Source organism: Vulpes lagopus, chromosome 4 (assembly GCF_018345385.1).
Source record: "Vulpes lagopus strain Blue_001 chromosome 4, ASM1834538v1, whole genome shotgun sequence".
Taxonomy (NCBI): Eukaryota; Metazoa; Chordata; class Mammalia; order Carnivora; family Canidae; genus Vulpes; species Vulpes lagopus.
Genome location: NC_054827.1, coordinates 131,932,132 through 131,950,438, shown reverse-complemented (window position 1 = coordinate 131,950,438; position 18,307 = coordinate 131,932,132). Strand labels below are relative to the sequence as shown.

Below are 18,307 nucleotides of genomic sequence, written 5' to 3'. Positions count from 1 at the left end.
TACCATCCCTGGTCTCCACCCGGAAATGCAAGTAGTGGGCCATCTTCCACACTTCCTAAGGGGTGCTCTAGACACTTCCAACCCCCCTGCTTTGAAAGTTATAATGTCAGCCCAGAGTTACCTCTCTACTTCCTAATTCATTTGACACTGAGGTCCTACATGATCCTGAACCAATACTTAATGTCTGAAGCACATCTTACTCAACTGTAAATCATGATTGCCTTCCATCTACCAGTTACTATGAGGATCAAATGAGATACAATAGGTTGCTTACTTGCTTGCTTGCTTGCTTGCTTTGCTTACTGCCTGGCAGATACTATTTTTTCTAACACATGCATGCAACCTGTTTTGTCAATGATGTAAGCTTTCTGAAGGAAAATGAGGTGTCCTGGAGATCTCTGCACACCTATAAGTACTTGATAAACCCTGGTGGCACACATCTTCCTTCCTTCCTCCTTGCCCTTTCCTGCACTCCAAAAATGTTCACAAAGAATGGACCAAAGAACTACAATTACAACGGGAACTTGCTTTCTGCCATTACTGAAATCATTATCGTAACCTGCCAAGCATAGGAAGGGCTGTCAAAAAACTGTCGCCTTACCCTCTTGAAAATCTACAGGGTTGTATCAGTTGATAAATACTTTTCATGTAGACATCGCACTCTAGGATGAGACTTATCTCCAAAATCATACTAATTCATCCTTTAAGGTTTAAAATATTTTTCTCTAATCTCTATTTTCAGATCTATAATTTGGAGCAGCTACATCAGATGGCTTTACAACAGGCAAACTTAGTTTGAAAAGTCCTTTAAATTGCCTACTTGGTACAATACACACTTTCCGTTAAACAACTAAAGTGTGTAAAATTTTATGATACATACATAATGAGGACGATTTAATACGTATATGCATATGCAAAGTTTTATTTCAGTATTTTGTATTTCCACAGAGAAGAAAGTAGAGATATGTCATATAATATTGCACTCTATGGGAACAGACCTGATTTTTTTGAAAAAAAGTTTTAAGATACAATTACTAGTAACAATTTCTTGCCATCCACATACCTAGGTGCTACATATCTGCTGTTTACAATCACTGTTCTGGAAAAACCTAAATTTGTCACTTATAAAAATTAAAAGAAAAAAAAAATAAATAAAAATTAAAATAGAAGAAATTTCCAGCAATAAAGATACAAGAACTAATCCTATCTTTAATGCCCCTATCTTATGCAAAAACACTTAAGGAAGTTGATTTGTGATTCTAGCTCCTTATATTGACTCAGTGTTCACAGAGCCAGATTTTATTTTCCTTTTTTAAGATCTTATTTACCTATTTGAGAGAGAGTAGAAGAGACAGAGCACGAGTGGGGTAAGGCGGGGCAAAGGGAGAAGCAGACTCCTCACTGGGCAGGGAGCCTAATGTGGGGCTTTATCCCGGGACTCCGAGATCATGATCTGAGCCAAAGGCAGAGGCTTAACCAACTGAGCCACCTAGAAGTCGCCTCAGAACCAGCTTTTAAAACCAACTCCAAGAACACTATCAAACAAAGAAAAACATACACAGAGAACGAGGCACCTAGGTGGCTCAGTGGTTGAGCATCTGCCTTTGGCTCAGATCGTGATCCCAGGGTCCTGGGATCAAGTCCTGTATTGGGATCCCCGCGGGGAGCCTGCTTCTCCCTCTGTCTATGTCTCTACCTCTCTCTCTGTGTCTCTCATGAATAAATAAAATCTTTTAAAAAATATGCACAGAGAAAAATCTGTTTCCTGAAATGTATCCCAGGGGAAAATATCAAAACTGGAGAAGAATATTTTTAAGACAGAATAAAGGTAGGCTTGTCCATGTGTGAATTACCTTTATAACCCTTAACAATAATTTTTTTAAAAAAAGCAAAAGCTTTTATGATTCTCCCACAAATATATTTGACCCCCATTTTCCATACTTCAAAGGCATGATGTCTGTAGTTTAGAAATAACAGCAATGTTTAATGCTTCCAAGACGTGTCTGTTCAAAATATGCTGCTGGATGGCTCTGGAGGGTGGACTACCCTAATGGCCTCAATCAACACCTCTCTGTATCCTTGCCTTCTGCTCTGTTACGTTAGTTCAGTCCCACTGGCTCTGACATAGCTGTGGGTCTTGCTTTGGTCATCTGAAGGTTAGTTAAGGAGAAGCTTGAAAACCATGGCCCATTTCTAGCCCCTTGAAAAAGATTATGATCTACACTACAGTGCAATACAAGAACACACACAGGCTGGCCTCTTGGAAGGATGTTGGAGACTTGGGTAGCTGAATCATCTTGGCCAAGGCCATCTGAGACCAGCCTCAGCCAGCTGACCATCAAGCATGTAGGAGAGTACTGCAAAGGGCTGTGCACTGTGCCCACAGCTGACTGTAGGCCCATGAGCGAACCCAGCAGAGACCATAAGCATCCTTCAGCCATCCTATAGAGACCAGTGGCTATTGCTCAAGCTTCTGAACTTTGGGGGGTGGAGGGTTCTTATGCAACATTATTGGGGCAATAGGTAAGTGATATACCAATTATACCCACAACAACCAAAATGAGATAACAGGAGAACCACTGGGATTAAACCTGAATCGCGATCCAGGGGAGGTATGATGTTGTGTAAAGATCCCACTGTGGAGAATCCAGTTCTTCCTTGGACACTAATGCCCTCCCTAGATTACACAGGGATGTCTTGGTCAATATAGGCTGCATCTTTGGTTTCTCCAGTTGTTCATTCACAACACACAACCATTTACACTCTGCATGTTAGAATACCCTGTGACGGCAAATTTTGGGAATGTATCATCAGGACATACTAGCAGCACTACTTCTAATAGGAACAAAATCAGAAATAAATTAAATGCCCATCGACAGGAAACTGATGTAATAAAGTATCACATCTATACTACGGAATTTAGAAGTGGCTACGTTCCATATTTAGTTACATAGAAAGATCCTGTTATTGAACAAAAAAAAAAAAGCTATAAAACAGTGTGGCAAGTACACTCATCTTTACATACACTTTCAACTTTTCTGTATGATTGAAAATTACCATAACGAGAAGTCAAAGTAAAGGTAGCATGCAGAGTGTCATTATTTCATAAATTAAAAAAAAAAACTTTCCACGGTAAAATAAAACACAGATTTAGAAAATTACACAAAACAAACAACTTATTATTCTAAAGAAAACAGTATAACACGACCACCCAGATCAGAAAACAGACTTTCCTAGCTACCCCAGAAGGCCCTCCATGTACTTCCTTTCTTCCAAATGTAAATAACTAATTTTGAACTTACAGTAATTACTTCTTTGATTTTCTTTATGATTTCATTACCTCACAGCGCAACCTTAGTCAATATAGTTAATTCTTACCTATTTTCTTTTAATTTCAGTGTCTTTTAAGTTACATTTAATCTATGTCCTCTCTATCCTTTTCTATTTATTTATTTATTTATTTATTTATTTATTTATTTATTTATGATAGTCACACACAGAGAGAGACAGAGAGGCAGAGACACAGGCAGAGGAAGAAGCAGGGTCCATGCACCAGGAGCCCGACGTGGGACTTGATCCCGGGCCTCCAGGATCGCGCCCTGGGCCAAAGGCAGGCGCCAAACCACTGCGCCACCCAGGGATCCCATCTATCCTTTTCTTTACCTTACAACATACTGATTGAAAAATCTGGATCTGGGACACCTGAGTGGCTCAGTGGTTGAGTGTCTGCCTTCAGCTCAGGGTGTGATCCTGGAGTTCTAGGATCGAGTCCCACATCGGGCTCCCTGCATGGAGCCTGCTTGTCCCTCTGCCTGTGTCTCTCCCTCTCTCTGTGTGTCTCTCATGAATAAATAAATAAAATCTTAAAAAAAAGAAAAGAAAAATCTGGATCTGAATAAGTCATGGGGATGAAAGATACAGAATAGGGACTACAGTCAATGTTACTCTTATGTAGCATTGTATGGAGACAGATGGGAGCTACTCTTGGGGTGAACATAGCATAATGTATAGACTTGTCAAATCACTGTTGTACACCTGAAACTCACATAACATTGCATGTCAACTCTACTTCAACTTAAAAAAAAAAAATCTGGCCCACGTGAGCTGTGGAGTTTCTATAGTATAGATTTTGCTGACTCCCTATTCACAGTGCAGGTGAATACACTGCACTATCCTCTGAATTTCCCATAAACTGGAGACTGGATTCAGAGGCTTGAAAAAATTGAGATTCAATCTGTTTGGTGGGATGCTCTTTCATCAGGAAGCACGTAATATCTGGTTTTCCCTGGCTGCTAATGTCTGCAGTCATTGTCACTCACTGTCTGGACATGTTAAATCAATGGGGATTGCAAGACCATGGTACTCTAATTCTCCCATTTCATTTTCATTTATTGAGTGGAAAAATTTTAGGAGATGCCTCTCATCATCTACTAGATGGCTCCCCAGGGGTCAATTCATAGAAGAAAGGCAGGATAAGTATCTGATTCTTTCCTGACTACTTTCAAGATAACGAATTGGTGCTCCATTAACCTCAGACCGTAACCAATCATATTTGTCCATATCATCAGGCGTCATGAATTTAAACATATTTGCAACTCTTATTCTTGAATATCAAACTGTCTCATTTGGGGGCACCTGAGGTGTCTTCAGGTTGGCTCCTGAGTCCTTCTGACATGGCTGTAATCTTTGATAGCTACTATCTAGAGATGTTTCAGGCTCATCTCTATTATCTAGAGATGTTCCAGGCTCATCCCTATTATCTAGAGACTATTCTGTTTCTTCTTCTTCTTTTTTTAATAGTATGTTTGTATGGGATGTAATCTTGCTAGTGTTCTGTACTTACATGAAATTTTATAAAAGTACACAATACTAACAAGATCATATCCCATAAATTTACTATGAAAAGAAAAGAATATGGAACAGAGTGATATCCTCACAGACAATGAAAACATACCAAAAAGATGTGCTTAAAAAAATGAAAATATAATCTACTATTTCAAAAGAGGGTAAAGATTATTTTCAAAATTATATGAGATGTGAAAAAAAAGCATACATCTGAATTAGAAAACTTATATATAACTTTTATAGTCTCTTTACTACCTTTCTCTCCGTTATTTGGAAAGCTCTACAAGAGCAGGGACCACATCTATTTCATTCATCAGCATATTTCTAGTGTCTGGCTCATGGCAGACGTTCAATAAATAGTCCATAAAGGAATGTATAGAAATGCTCACTAAAATGTTAACAGCAGTAATCTCTGGGTAGTAGGATGTAGAAAAATGTCTTCCAGTGCTTTGTATGTTGTTGAATTGTGTAAATTCTTTTACAATGAGTACGAAGTATTTTCATATTCAGAACAAAGAGTTATTTTCAATGTGAAAGAAAGTTTGTACATGAAACTATGTACATACTATATATCTCTAGAAAGCAAGCAAGCAAGCATGCCCCCATCTCCCATCCCCCCACCCTCACTGCCTATATCTTCTATTCATAAAGGAAGACTCTGGGGTAAGAGGTGATAAGGCTGAGTTTTACTAAGTAAGACTAGGTTTAGAGTTTGTGGAAAGGAAGACAGCAACCACCCATCTGCCTTCCATGCTATACTTGACAGATTTTACTCTGTAGCTCAGAAAACATGTTAATAGGACTTCTTGTGGTGAGAGGAAGGGATTAAAAAAGCAAAGAACCTTGTTGTGATAGTTTGGCACCACGTTGAAAATGGCTCACAGTGCCTGCAATTCGTGGAACAAAGATAACATCTTTCCATAAAATCTGCACTCCAAGACATCCCAAATATACAACCGAGAAATGCCGATGGCAGTGACGCAAAAGCACCAAACAGAACAATCCCAAACAAGAACGAGATGAAGCCTTAATTTGCTTAACTGGGCCTTCATATATCTATTAGAGAAAACATAAGAGATGAACTGCCTCATAAAACAGATGGTCTTCTCCAGTTCCCTTTTTTTTTTTTTTTAAACAAGATAATTAAAGGAAACGAAAGAGTAAGGATCTTGTTAAATTGGCTACGGAAAATGATTTCATCTGAAGTAGAATGCCTGAGTTTCTGGAGAAAGGATTTCAAGTTTCCCCCTCAGAGCTGATGCAGGTCATTCAGCAAAGCCTACATCAGAGAGGGAAGCCACTCTTAGGGCAAGAGCCTCCTAGATAGCATGGAACATCCTGGCACACTCTATTAACAGAGGCAAAAAGGAAAGCAGATGATAATGAAACATAACCCCTTGTTGAAAGAGCACTGGAGAGGGAGTCAGGACGTAGGAGCTTAGATGTCTTGATTTGTGGGTCTAATGAACCTATTTCACTTTGTCACCTTTTAATTTTTCTTAGAGAAACCCATTATTCATTCCCTTATCATATCTTGGTAGTAAGAACAAATGAGAGAATGAGAAAAAAAATCTCTACAGCAAAGATTGCAAATGTAAAATCGTTAGTTTACAATGAAATTTTGTTTCATTGCTAGATATATAAGTCCCATTGTGCAGTATTGTTGTGAATCAAAAATCAGAAGGAAGAGAAATGAGGGTCCAGGTGTCCTGAACCCAACAGAAGAAGACTGTGTCCATATCTGTTCTCTAAACTCTAAGACACTTTCTTGAAGAAAAGGAGAAGCAGATAAAAGTATACCACAAAAGCAACTCAAAATTCCAGGCCAGATTTTTGATTGAGACAATAATAGGAGCCAAGTATCCTTAAGGTCTTGACTGGGATTCATCCAAGAAAGGGCACTGCCGCCAAATGCTACCTCATCTGACATAATGCCTACTGGGTCTGAATCTAACCAAAACCCAAGGGATAACATTTAACCCTGGGTAGCATTAAGTGACTATTGCTGAAGGTTTCCTCTGAGCTAAATAAACAGTATGCACAATGTCTCTCAGGTCTGACAAGCCCTAAGAGACAGGCACCATTGTTCTCATTTTACAGACATGTACCTATAGCAAGGTTAAGAAACTTGCAAGACATTAGATGGCTAATAAGCAGCAGAGCCCAAGCACCATACCCACCCTATGATTCCAGAATCCTCAGTTTAGTATTCTATTCTACTGCCTCTCCCAGAAAGTAGAAAAAGGGATGGGACTGGTGAAACAGACTCCAAAGATCCCATTAGCAGAGATTATTGATCCCTCCTCATCCACAGGTCCCAGAAGAAAGTGAATGTCACAACCCAGCAATTAGAAAATGGCTTCTCTTCAGTCACATCATAAAAGCAACACTGAACTTCCCTTCTGACCTGCCTAACTACTACCTCTGGATCGCTCCTATTCCCCCTACATTCCTGAAATCCTTCCTCCTCTTTTGTTGGGACTTTTCCTGATGCTTCAAATACCACTTCCCCAATCCCTCCTCATGAGAACCAAATCCACTCTATGCTTCAAAACTTACAGTTAAAGCTCATTTTAACACATAATGCACATGAATCAACCGTCATTTCACCATGTAGTGGCCTGGAGACATTTGGCAATTTTCTCGATGATGATAATCTCTAACAATTATATCACACTGACTACTTACCAGGCATTGTCTTAAGACTTCATACATATTAACCATTTCAATCCTCATAACCACACTATAAGTAGGGAACTACTACTGTCCTCATCGTACAGATGAACTAACAGGCAGCAAGATACCAAGCAACTGCCCCAGGTCATACATCTAGCAGGTGGTGAAGCGACTTTGTTTTCAATCTCTCTGAACTTCAGTTCTCTCAACTCAAACATAAAAATAATATTCACCTCACGTGGTTTCTAGGCAGAAATGGAATAAATATACCCAGAGCAATTTTAGATAATACTTAGATTCCCCCTTCTTCCTCTAGGGTTTCTGGGATCACTCTAAGGTACAATCTAGAAACTTTCAATTAAGTAAGAACAGGGAGATAACCGAAGTGCTCAGCGTCTTTCGGACATGCTGTCTCATGTGTGAGTCACACATCCCTTTGAAGGAAATACTACCATCCTTGTTTAACAGATGAACAATTGGAGAACTCAGGCGGGGATGTTCTGCTGGCAACTTGAACCAGAATTCAAATCCACATCTGCATATTTTCTCTCCATTGCTTTTTTTTAAGCAAAGCCCCGTGGTCTTTGGTGACCTGGTGTTGGAAGTCTCACATGTCACTGTTACTTCTGCTACATTCTATTTCTTAGAAGCAAGTCCCTAAGGCCAGCCCACATTCATGCTTAGGGAATCAGGAAGGGTGAGTGGCCTATTTTTTTTTTTTTTTAAGATTTTATTTAGTTATTCATGTGCAGAGGGAGAAGCAGGCTACCTGCAGGGAGCCCAATGCAGGACTGAATCCCAGGACTCTGGGATCACAACCTCTGGGATCACGACCTGAGCCAAAGACGGACACCACTGACCACCCAGGTGCCCCTCTCTCCATTGTCTTTGAAGAGGCTTGAGGGGACAGCCAAGTCTTGTAGTTCCCCATCTTCCTCACACAGCCATATCCAGAAGAGTAGGGCTGAGTAAGTTCCACATGCAACCAGTGCTTATGTGATTGCCAGTGTTGACCTTTCTTGGAGAAATCAAGATGGAAAACCATAATCAAAGATAAAAATAGGTACAGCCACATTTACTAACCCTACATGATTCCCAACTCCCCTAATAAGGAAAAAAAGAGGGAGAGAAGGCAAAGAAATGATGAAAGGAAGGAGGGAGAGAGGATGGAAGGAGGGAGAGAGGAAGGAAGGAGGGAAAGAAGAAACTGTCCCAGACCATGGATGATAACGAAACATACACCCAAGTAGAATCTCTGCGTTCTCCCATCCACTTCGGTACTTTTTTTCCCCACAAGAGTGTCAGCTGCAGATCTTGGATCAACTTGCTCTTCCTTCTTGGCCCTTTGGCTGCGGCCTCAAAGAAGGCTCAGGGAAGATGGGCTGCCCAGCAACATTCCTCTCAGAAAGGCAGCAGGAGGGAAGAAAACAGCTCGGCCCTGACCCGCGGGCCGAGGCCGCCACCAGGAACAGGGTGTTCCTCTCAACACAGGATGCCCATTCACAACACACACCAAGGTCCTCCTGTATCTCTAGCCACCATCGGCTCTCCTCGTCAAAACGTAAGAGCAGGCCGGAAAGCAGACGGCAAGCCCCGCTGCCAGGGAAACTGAAACAAAGGGGGCCCTGAGTCCAGAACCACACCCGTCACCTCGCCTGTCTCACCCCCCACTGTTCTCGAGCTGGGAAGAGGACAAGCTGCCTTAGAAATGTCTTAAAAAAAACTGTTTAGACCTACTGTCGGCCCAGCATCACACTGACACATGAACTTAGAGGGTCCCATAAACTTAGAAATATGTTAGGACAAACTTAGGTGGATCTTTTTTTTCAAGACAGTTTTCCCAGGTTAAGAACCATTGCACTGGTTGGTCACAGTGAGAGAACAGAGCTATGGAAAAGGAAATCACCACCCTCCCACGAAGTCTCCTTCTCAACCCCCCTAGTTCAGTGAGGCAGACATCCAAGCAAGATCCCAGCCATCTCTGACATCATCCTGCCCCAGCCCCCATGCCCATTTGGGGATCTGGCACCAGCGATCTACACTAAGGAGCTATGGACATCTGAATTCTCCTCCCTTCATTGCCACTGTCACCACCTAAGCCAGGGTTCTATGAACTCTCTTAGAGGCCTGCAGTCCATCTCCTGATCAACCATCTGCCCTCACTCCAGCCTCCTGCACACTTCTACAGATTTATCTTCCTAAGAGAATCCACCACCTTTATCACGACCATACCCATGCTCCAGACCATTAAAAGTGGGACTCTAGGGCCAGAGCAGTTGGGTTTGAATTCTGTCTCCATCATTTCTTATTATGAGTTTCTTTGGGTAAGTCACCTAACTTCTGTGTCTCAGTTTCATCAACTGTATAATGGACATAATGAGAGTACCTATGTCAAAGGCTTACTGCAGAAATTAGTTGAGTGTGTATAAAACACTCAGAATGGCAGTAACACAGTCAGTGCTATTTAACTATTAGCTATCATCATTACCAGTATGACTCTTTTAAGAGCTCCCCTACTGGCTATCAAATAAAATCTCCATTCTACCAATAGGCTCTCAAGACCCTCCATGTACTAGACCAAAATAAGCGCAACTTGCCTCTAGTCTCTAGAGACATAAACCCTTCCTCTACCACCTGACCCCCAAGGGCACACCAGCCTGGGCTCCACACTTGTTACTGAACCTCCTGAAAGTTTCCCACTTGTATGCTTCTGCTATTTGTTTTGCCCGGGACATCCTATCACTGCCTGTCAAACCCTTACTATCTCTCAAGGATCGGCTCAAGCATTGATCCCACCTAAGACATTGTCATCAAGAATTCAGGTGGACAGCACTGAAGGTGTTAATGTATCTAGCAGGTTTTGCAAACATGCCCTTATCTGCCTAAGAGTTATCATTTTGGATTACCTCAAAGAAATAACCTTTGTCATTTTGGGACTCAGGCAGTCAGAATAGATGGCTTTCGAAGCCTCCTTTGGAGACCCTTGGGGTTATATAATGTTTCCTTGTTCCTTTAGGATAATCTTTCATTAACCAAGAAGAGGATGCACAGGTTAACCACATATATTTTTATTTTACAAATGAATGGCTGAAACTGTTTTAAGTCTAAGTTCCAAGGTTATAAAAAAAGTGTAATTTTACTGGATTGTGTCTACAATCTCTCTTTATAATTTGATAGTGCTGTGACTTATTATTCCTTTTATCCTAACAGCTCAAAAGACAATTTTGATTTTTTACCTTAAATTATTTCATAATACATACCATTACACCACTTCTTTAAAAAAAAAAAAAAAGATGTATTTATTTGTTACTTGAGAGAGAGACCGTGTGGGCAGGGAGTGGGGGGGGGGGAGCAGAGACAGAAAGAGAATCTCAAGCAGACTCTCCGCTGGGCATGGAACCCAATGTGCGGCTCGACTAGGTAATGACCCCGAGATCATGACCAGAGCTGAAACCAAGAGTCAGATGTTCAACTGACTGAGCCACCCAGGCCCCCCATAGTACCACTTCTACCTTCTGGGGGAAATACGATTCACAGAGTATTTGCATGAAGTCCAACAATGCACTAATTCTAAGACAGTAAAAAAGAAAACCCTAATTTGGGTTATTTTTTCCCCTACCCCTGTTTTCAGCAATGCAGAATTCTAGGATAAATTGTTTCCCATAAAAGTTAGAACTAGCCCCCAGATTTCTTGAAATCCCCAGGGTAGAACTTAGCCATAAAAAATTTGAAAAGAAGTAGAAAATTTAATAATCCCATTACCCTGAAATCCAATAAAGCCTGTTGGAGCTTCACATTTTTAAGAAATCAGACTATTTATGCTATTACCCCTAGAACTGCTATAGTTTCCTACAAAGCCATAAATATACACAATGTAGTTCACCAGAACACTGACTAAGACGATCATAAAAAAGGCCATAAGGAAGATACCGGCCATGAAGCATGACTCGACGGTACTTGCTACAGCAGGTTCATGCAGGCAAGTTCATTTATTTTGAAAATTACATTTCTAAGTCCACAACTCATCGCCTTCAACTGTGAACAACTTTTAATACAAGTTAGAATGTCCTTCTCAGCGACAGTTTTCACACGAGCTAAAGGTCATACTGAATATCAAGGAACAGTTATGAGGTAATCACAGCATACGGGAAAAGCATATAACATCTGTATCTTCACATTTGCTTCAGCTATCATCGCATTCAGCTGTAAGCATCAGAAAACCCAAATAACAGTGAATTCAATAAATAGGAAGTAATTGGAAGGCTCAAGGCTGCTGGTGTCAATTCGACAGGAACAATGTCAGAGCAGCTATCTCGGTGATGCTCTTGGCTTTTCCTTCATGCTTGTAACCTCATGGTGACATGAGGGCTGCTGTGCATTCAGACAGCTTATCAGTATTCAAGGCAGGGCAGAGGAGAAAACAAGTAAGGGAAGTGACAGGCTCATGTGTCAGGCAGGTTTTATCAGGACCATAAATGCTTCCCAGGAAACCACACCCCCACCCAATTGGACTTAATTCTCAAGTCTCCCTGGCCAGAACCAGGTCACATGACCACACTTGCCACAAAGAATCCTAGAAGTTTAGGGTCAGGACCGACAGGTTAGCTTGGACCATCATAACTATTGTCTGAGGCTGGTCATCATGCTACCCAGTTTGTTAGCAAAAATGGAGCAGGATTTAGGCACAGGGTGGGCAATTATTTGTCTCTATTTTGAGTCTCCATCTTGAGAATAAGAAAGTCGTCCAATGTGTAGAAAAGATAATTATAGTATTTCCAAAGCGTTTGTTGCTCCCCCAACTTAAAAGCATCTACCATATATAAATCAATGTTTTACAAATTCCAATACCTATAAAAACAAACAAAAACTGGTTAATCTCTGGGTTTGTAAGCTCTGATTTTTCTCTATATATATATAAACAGATAAAAATTGACAGTCAGATGGTGAAAAGACAACTGTTAAGTCTTGGTGCCATGAATCCTCATCACAACCTGAATGAATTCTACAAAGTTCTACCTGAGGTGAATTTCACCTTTCACTAGGCAGAAAGGCCACGTTAGCTGTGATGTGCATGGTAAAGTTGGGGGTGAAGCATCTTAATTGTATTTTCCCCACTCTGTTGTCCCTCTTCTCTCATTCAGCTCTCCTAAGCCTGCCTGATGGAACAGGTGAATCTCTTTAGCACCCTGGCTCTCCCATGGAATCGTGCCCCCACCCCCCTCACCCCTGCCACAGCCACTTAACATCCAGCAGCTTCCCACTGCTTTTTGGAAATTATCAAAACCCCGTACCAAGACTCCAAGTCTGTCCAGCCCAGCCTCCTCCAACTCCATCTCTCACCAAGCCCTGCCATACCCGCCATGCTCTAACATCCTAGTCTTCTTTCCATTCCTTTGAACCATCCATATTACCACAGACTATGATGAGCTTTCCTCAGTTCTCCACATGGCTAGGCTCTTCCCATGCTTCAGATCACAGATCAAACAGCACTTGTTCAGGGACATCCTCCCCATGTCACCCCATGTCATGGGGGCCCTGCCCAGGAACTCTCCAACAGACTACTGACTTCTCCACAGCATGGACCACAATCCATAATTATCTTCTCTGGGTGGCTTTCCTCTTGTCTCCTTCCATCCCTAGAATAAATGCAAGTTCCAGGGAAGCAGTCACCTTACCTACTTTATCCACTGCTCTGTCCACACAGCCCAGCACACAGGAAGGCTCTAGACCTTTCTGCCATCTGCTTCCGGGATGCATTTGATGCAGCAGATCTCCAACTCCTCTGTGGGTCACTAACTCCTCGAGGTAGCCACCAAACAGACACTGCATCCCCAGGACCTGCTCCCCCTCCCCCCAGCAATCCCGACCTGGGAATCTCCTCTCTCCCAGCAGCTTCTCCTGCTTAGAACCCCTTCCCACTCCTGCCATAGCTGCTGAAGCAGGTGGCATAGTGGCTGGGAGCACAGAGCCTGCAGCCAGGCAGCCTGGACTCAAATCCCAACCATACCACTCACTGTGCAGCCTGAAATAAGTTACTTATCTCCCCTGTGCCTCAGTGTCCTCGTCTGTAACTGAGTGATAAGAGTAGCACCCATATCCCAAGACAGCTGCTAGGAGGACTGAAAGGATGCCCATGAAGTGCTGGAGCAGTGCCTGCCTTGGAAGTGGCAGTCACTAATAATGCAGCAACTAATAATATAAATAGCTTATTATCATGAACATGTGCTTCGTTTTCACTAGGATATATTCTTCATGCACCCCCATTTCAACAGGTCCATCCACAATACCCCCACTTCACGTGCAACTCAAGTAACACCTGCAACCCCATAGTCGCTCTACCACTCCATGATCAGAATCACATCTGTTCCTAGACCTTTGTCCTACTGGAGGAGGAAGCTTTCAAAGTTGGGTTTTAGTCCTTGAGCTTCATGATTACACCTATCTTTCCTGGCCTTCCCCTCCTCTAAGCTGCTACACCACGTGATTTGATTCTGATAATTGCCACCTTTGGCCATGTCTACATATGAAAACATACACTCTTGGAGGACAATATGTAACTCTTCTCAATCCTCCAGAGGAGCCAGCACAGCATTACAAGTAGAGCAGATGCAGTAGCAATCCATCTACTGATTGGCTCTGATCACCCCTCCAGCCTTAACTCCATTCCTGTCCCTCAATCAGGAAAAAAAGGGGAGTCATTTTTAATCATTGCTTAAACTGGACTCTTTGGTGGAAGAAACAGATTTCAAAAACAAAACGCTTCTATCTCCTGACATTCAAAAAACAACAGGAAAACCTCTTTACCCCTAAGCAAGCCCCAGTCACAAGGACAGAATGGTAGCAGGTATGCATGATTTAGCCAAGTCATGCTGGATTTATTGGTTTCAAGTTCCAAATAAGCAATATGCAACTTAAGCCATTTGGGGAATTTTCTTGTACCCTGAGAGATGGGGATCAACACTTGCCATGATTGGATACTCCTAAGAGGGCACTCTAAGGAGAAAACAAATCTGATTCCACAGATTTAAATATTTTCCATAAAACTGAAAGGGAGAAAATGACTTAAAGTTTAGATATACTTTAACAAAGCATTTTCTATAGAATACGCAAGAATGCATGCTTGCTATGTTGTTTCTATCCCTTTCTCTATAAACACACACATACCTCATTAAAGAAAGTTCTAGAAGGTACAGAGGCTAACAATAAACTGACCTATCTGGTGACTCTGAAATATGCCAAGTCATTCCTTTCAGAATTCTATGGGTTTCATGTTGCGAGGATTCTTGTGACCTTCATTCAGGTCATCAGAGTTCACTTCCCCCAAGAACAATTTCAGGTTTGCATAAATGAACAAGTGTCCGGGAAACCTGGAAAAATAATTCTATCTGCTTTATTTTCAAAAATGCCCCCCAAAAGTTGTATATTTCTTTTTTTCTCTCTTTCCAGAAGCTGCTCCCAGAAGACAGTTTCAAGCTCCAAAGTTTGGCTGGAACATTTCTTCTCAACCACTCCTTTTGCAGAAAGTCCCTGTGGCCACTTCCCTGAGGACAACACATTCCTCTCATCCCTCTCTGAGTCAAAACCTATCCACATATACAGAAGGCTAATCTATCCCACCATCTGAATCTTCTACATATGAAATGTGGGGCAAGGCTGTTTAGAAGCCCCTAGAGTTGTCCCCAAAATGCTAGGCATGAGGTTTGAAGACACTTGCCACCCTACAAATAGGTTCCCCTGGAACAAGAAAGCTAGTCTACGGAAAATAAAAAAGGAAGCCACACTTAGTTCCCTCCAAGGACTGTTATGCCACATCTTCTAGACTCATTTTATAGCAAAAGCAGACACCAAACAGGCTTCTTTCCAGGATGTCCATTCCTGTTACTGAAGACTTGACACAGGGCTTCTTGGTTCTGCTTTCTATTTTGATGCTAGAGATGATAGACCTAGAGCACCCATGTGAAGATGGGACTTTTTCATTACCGTAACAAAATAAATTTTGATATAACATTCAAATCCCCACCGGAGAAGAAGGAGACTACAGAGGGAATTTTAAAACAAAAAAAGCAAAAATTTACAAAGAAGGAATTTTAATTTGGATTGTTGAACTTAATTTCTCTCTCCAGAGAGACAGAGATGTCACCTTTCTTTATTACTGTTAACATCAAGAGATAATTTTATTTACTAGACGTGAAAACAAGCTCTATTTTATGAGTATCTAAAAATAGAAGCAGTAGATAGGCCTCTGATAAGCAATTTCAGAGCTACGGTTCACATGCCACATAAAATCTAGAATCAAGCTTACTGAGACATGCCCAGAAAATAGTGTTCTTCAAGTGGTCTGGTGTCCAAAGATGAACTGTACTACTTCACCACACTCCAAAACTACGGTTACTTAGGTGCAAGTGTCTTTGCAGAACACTCATTCACTGAATTAATATTTATTTAACACTCATTTATGTTTAAGATTCTTTGCAAATCAGAGATCGCAATCTGGTGATTCAAAGGTCTTAAAATCCTGTCATCAGACTATGCTGATAAGAGTTGCTAGTCCATATTGTGAGCCAAAATGACAAGGAAGGACTCTGCCTGTTTCAAATACATGGAAAACCTGAATAAGATATAACAACTTTTTGGGACACCTGGGTGGCTCAGCGGTTGAGTGTCTGCCTTTGGCTCAGGTTGTGATCCCAGGGTCCTGGGATTGAGTCCCATATCAGGGTCCCAGCAGGAGGCCTGCTTCTCCCTCTGCCTATGTCTCTGCCTCTCTCTGTGTGTCTCTCATGAATAAAATCCTAAAAAAAGGTCAAAATCATGAAAAGCAAATCTCTGGGCCATAACTAAGGATGGAACTCAAAAATCAGTAAAGATAGTTAAAGCTTGAGGACCTAGAAGGCTTTCTGATGACCACAGAGAAGAAAGGAACACAGAGATCATGAAACTGGCTAGCCAGAGCTGAGCTGCAGGCTCTATGTGGGCAGTCACAAAGGGCTGCCCCTCAGTAAAACCAAGTCTAGAAAACACAATCCCTATCAAAGCCCATCTGGCTTCTTTGTAGAAATTGAAAAACTTCTCCTATAAAGGGAAAGAATAGTCTTTTAACAAACAGTGCTGGGACAACTAGAAATGCACATGAGGAGAATGAACTGAACCACTGCTTCAAAATATGTTAACTCAAATGAATCAAACACCTAAATGTAAGCACTAAAATTATAAATTGATTAGGCAGTGGGTTTTTTTTTTCCCCTAAGCAATGGTTTCTTAGATAGAACATCAAAAGTATAGACAAAAAGCAGATAAACTAAACTGCATCAAAATTTTAAACTTTTGTGCTTCAAAGGATACTAGTAAGAAAGTAAAACTACAATCCAGAGTAGGAGAAAATTTTTACAAATTGCATAAGAGTGTAGTATCCAGAATATTCAAGGAAGAAAAAATAACTCAATTTAAAAGTGAACAAATGAAAAGATGCTCAACATCATAAGTCACTAGGAAAATGCAAATCAAACCCAGAACGAGATGCCACTTTACACCCCTTAGGATAGCTATAATCAAAAAGATAGACAATAAAAAGTGTAGCATGACCCAGCAATTCTGCTCTATGTATATACCCAAAAGAAATGAAAACATCAGTCTACTCAAAAACTTGTACGTCAGTGTTCACAGCAACATTATTTATGATACCAAGAGGCAGAAACAACCCAAATGTCCATAAACAGATGAACAGAAAAAACAAATGTGGGACTGTATCTGTACAATGGAATAATATTTAACAACAAAAAGAATTAGATACCAATAAGTACTCAACATGGATGAACCTTGAAAACATTATGCTAGAGACACAAAGTAAGGTTCACAGTCTCCGAGGAAGATGGGTAGGCATGTGTGGTGATAACTAATGATGGGTTCAGGGTTTCTTTTCAGAGTGGTAAAAATGTTCTAGAATTAGGAGGTGGTGATGGTTATGTATCTTTGTGAATATACTAAATGCGACTGCATTTTATAAAGAGTGAATTTTATGGAGTGAATTATATCTCATTTGGGGGGAGAGGAAGTCAATGGGCAAATTCAATAATAAGATTAGAAACAGCCAAAGAGCAAATTCATGAATTAGAAGGTAGTTTGTGTTGAGGCTGTAATGACTCACCTGAGAAGCAGAATTTTTTAGCCCACTAGAATTTGGAGATTTGTCAACAGAAAGTTGTCTTGGAATGTGGCATCTCTTTATAGCCTCCCTTGTACTATACTTTGTCTCTTACTCCTATCAGGTAGCAGGAGTCCTACCGTTTGGCTACACTACCTGGCATAGCAGTTTTGAGAGGAGCTGTCTCTTTTGAGAGCAAACTAAGAATTCTCGAAGTAGAGGAAGTAACTTCACACACAAACCTATGTGTATGGAAGTTCCTAAACAGCAAATAGTTGATAGTAAATAGAAAAGGGAAAATTTCAGGATGGCAAGAGAGAAAGGAGGTGTGGTAAACTGAGTAAGAAAAGGAATATAGGAATTCCCAGAAGCTGAAACAGTCAAGGATGCAGATTCTCTCCCAGAGCCTCCAAGCCAAACAAGCCCTGCAGACACACCTCGGTAACCCAGGAACACTCCCTTTCAGACCTCAGGTCTCCAAAATGGTAAGAAAATAAATCTGTATTGTTTTAAGTCACTAGTTTGCAGTAATTTGTTATAGCAGCGATAGAAAACTAATACAGGAGGTAAATGGAAGGCCAGGAAGATGCTGTAACTCAGCTTTGATGTAAATAAAGGAAACTGACCCTAAAACAAACCAGGGCA

At 41.1% G+C, this 18,307-nt stretch overlaps 1 protein-coding gene across 7 annotated transcripts in view; it reads right to left on the bottom strand.

Annotated features, from left to right (window-relative positions):
• APBB2 (amyloid beta precursor protein binding family B member 2) overlaps positions 1–18,307 on the bottom strand; it is a 369,758-nt gene that overhangs the window by 209,633 nt on the left and 141,818 nt on the right. Inside the window, exon 1 of one of the 7 annotated variants that reach the window (XM_041752058.1) lies at positions 8,762–8,880. The exons of the other annotated variants lie outside the window; for them this stretch is intronic. The gene's annotated coding sequence lies outside the window, so the exon portion shown is untranslated. Of the gene's footprint in view, positions 1–8,761; positions 8,881–18,307 lie in introns of those variants that run through there. 7 annotated transcript variants of the gene reach the window in all.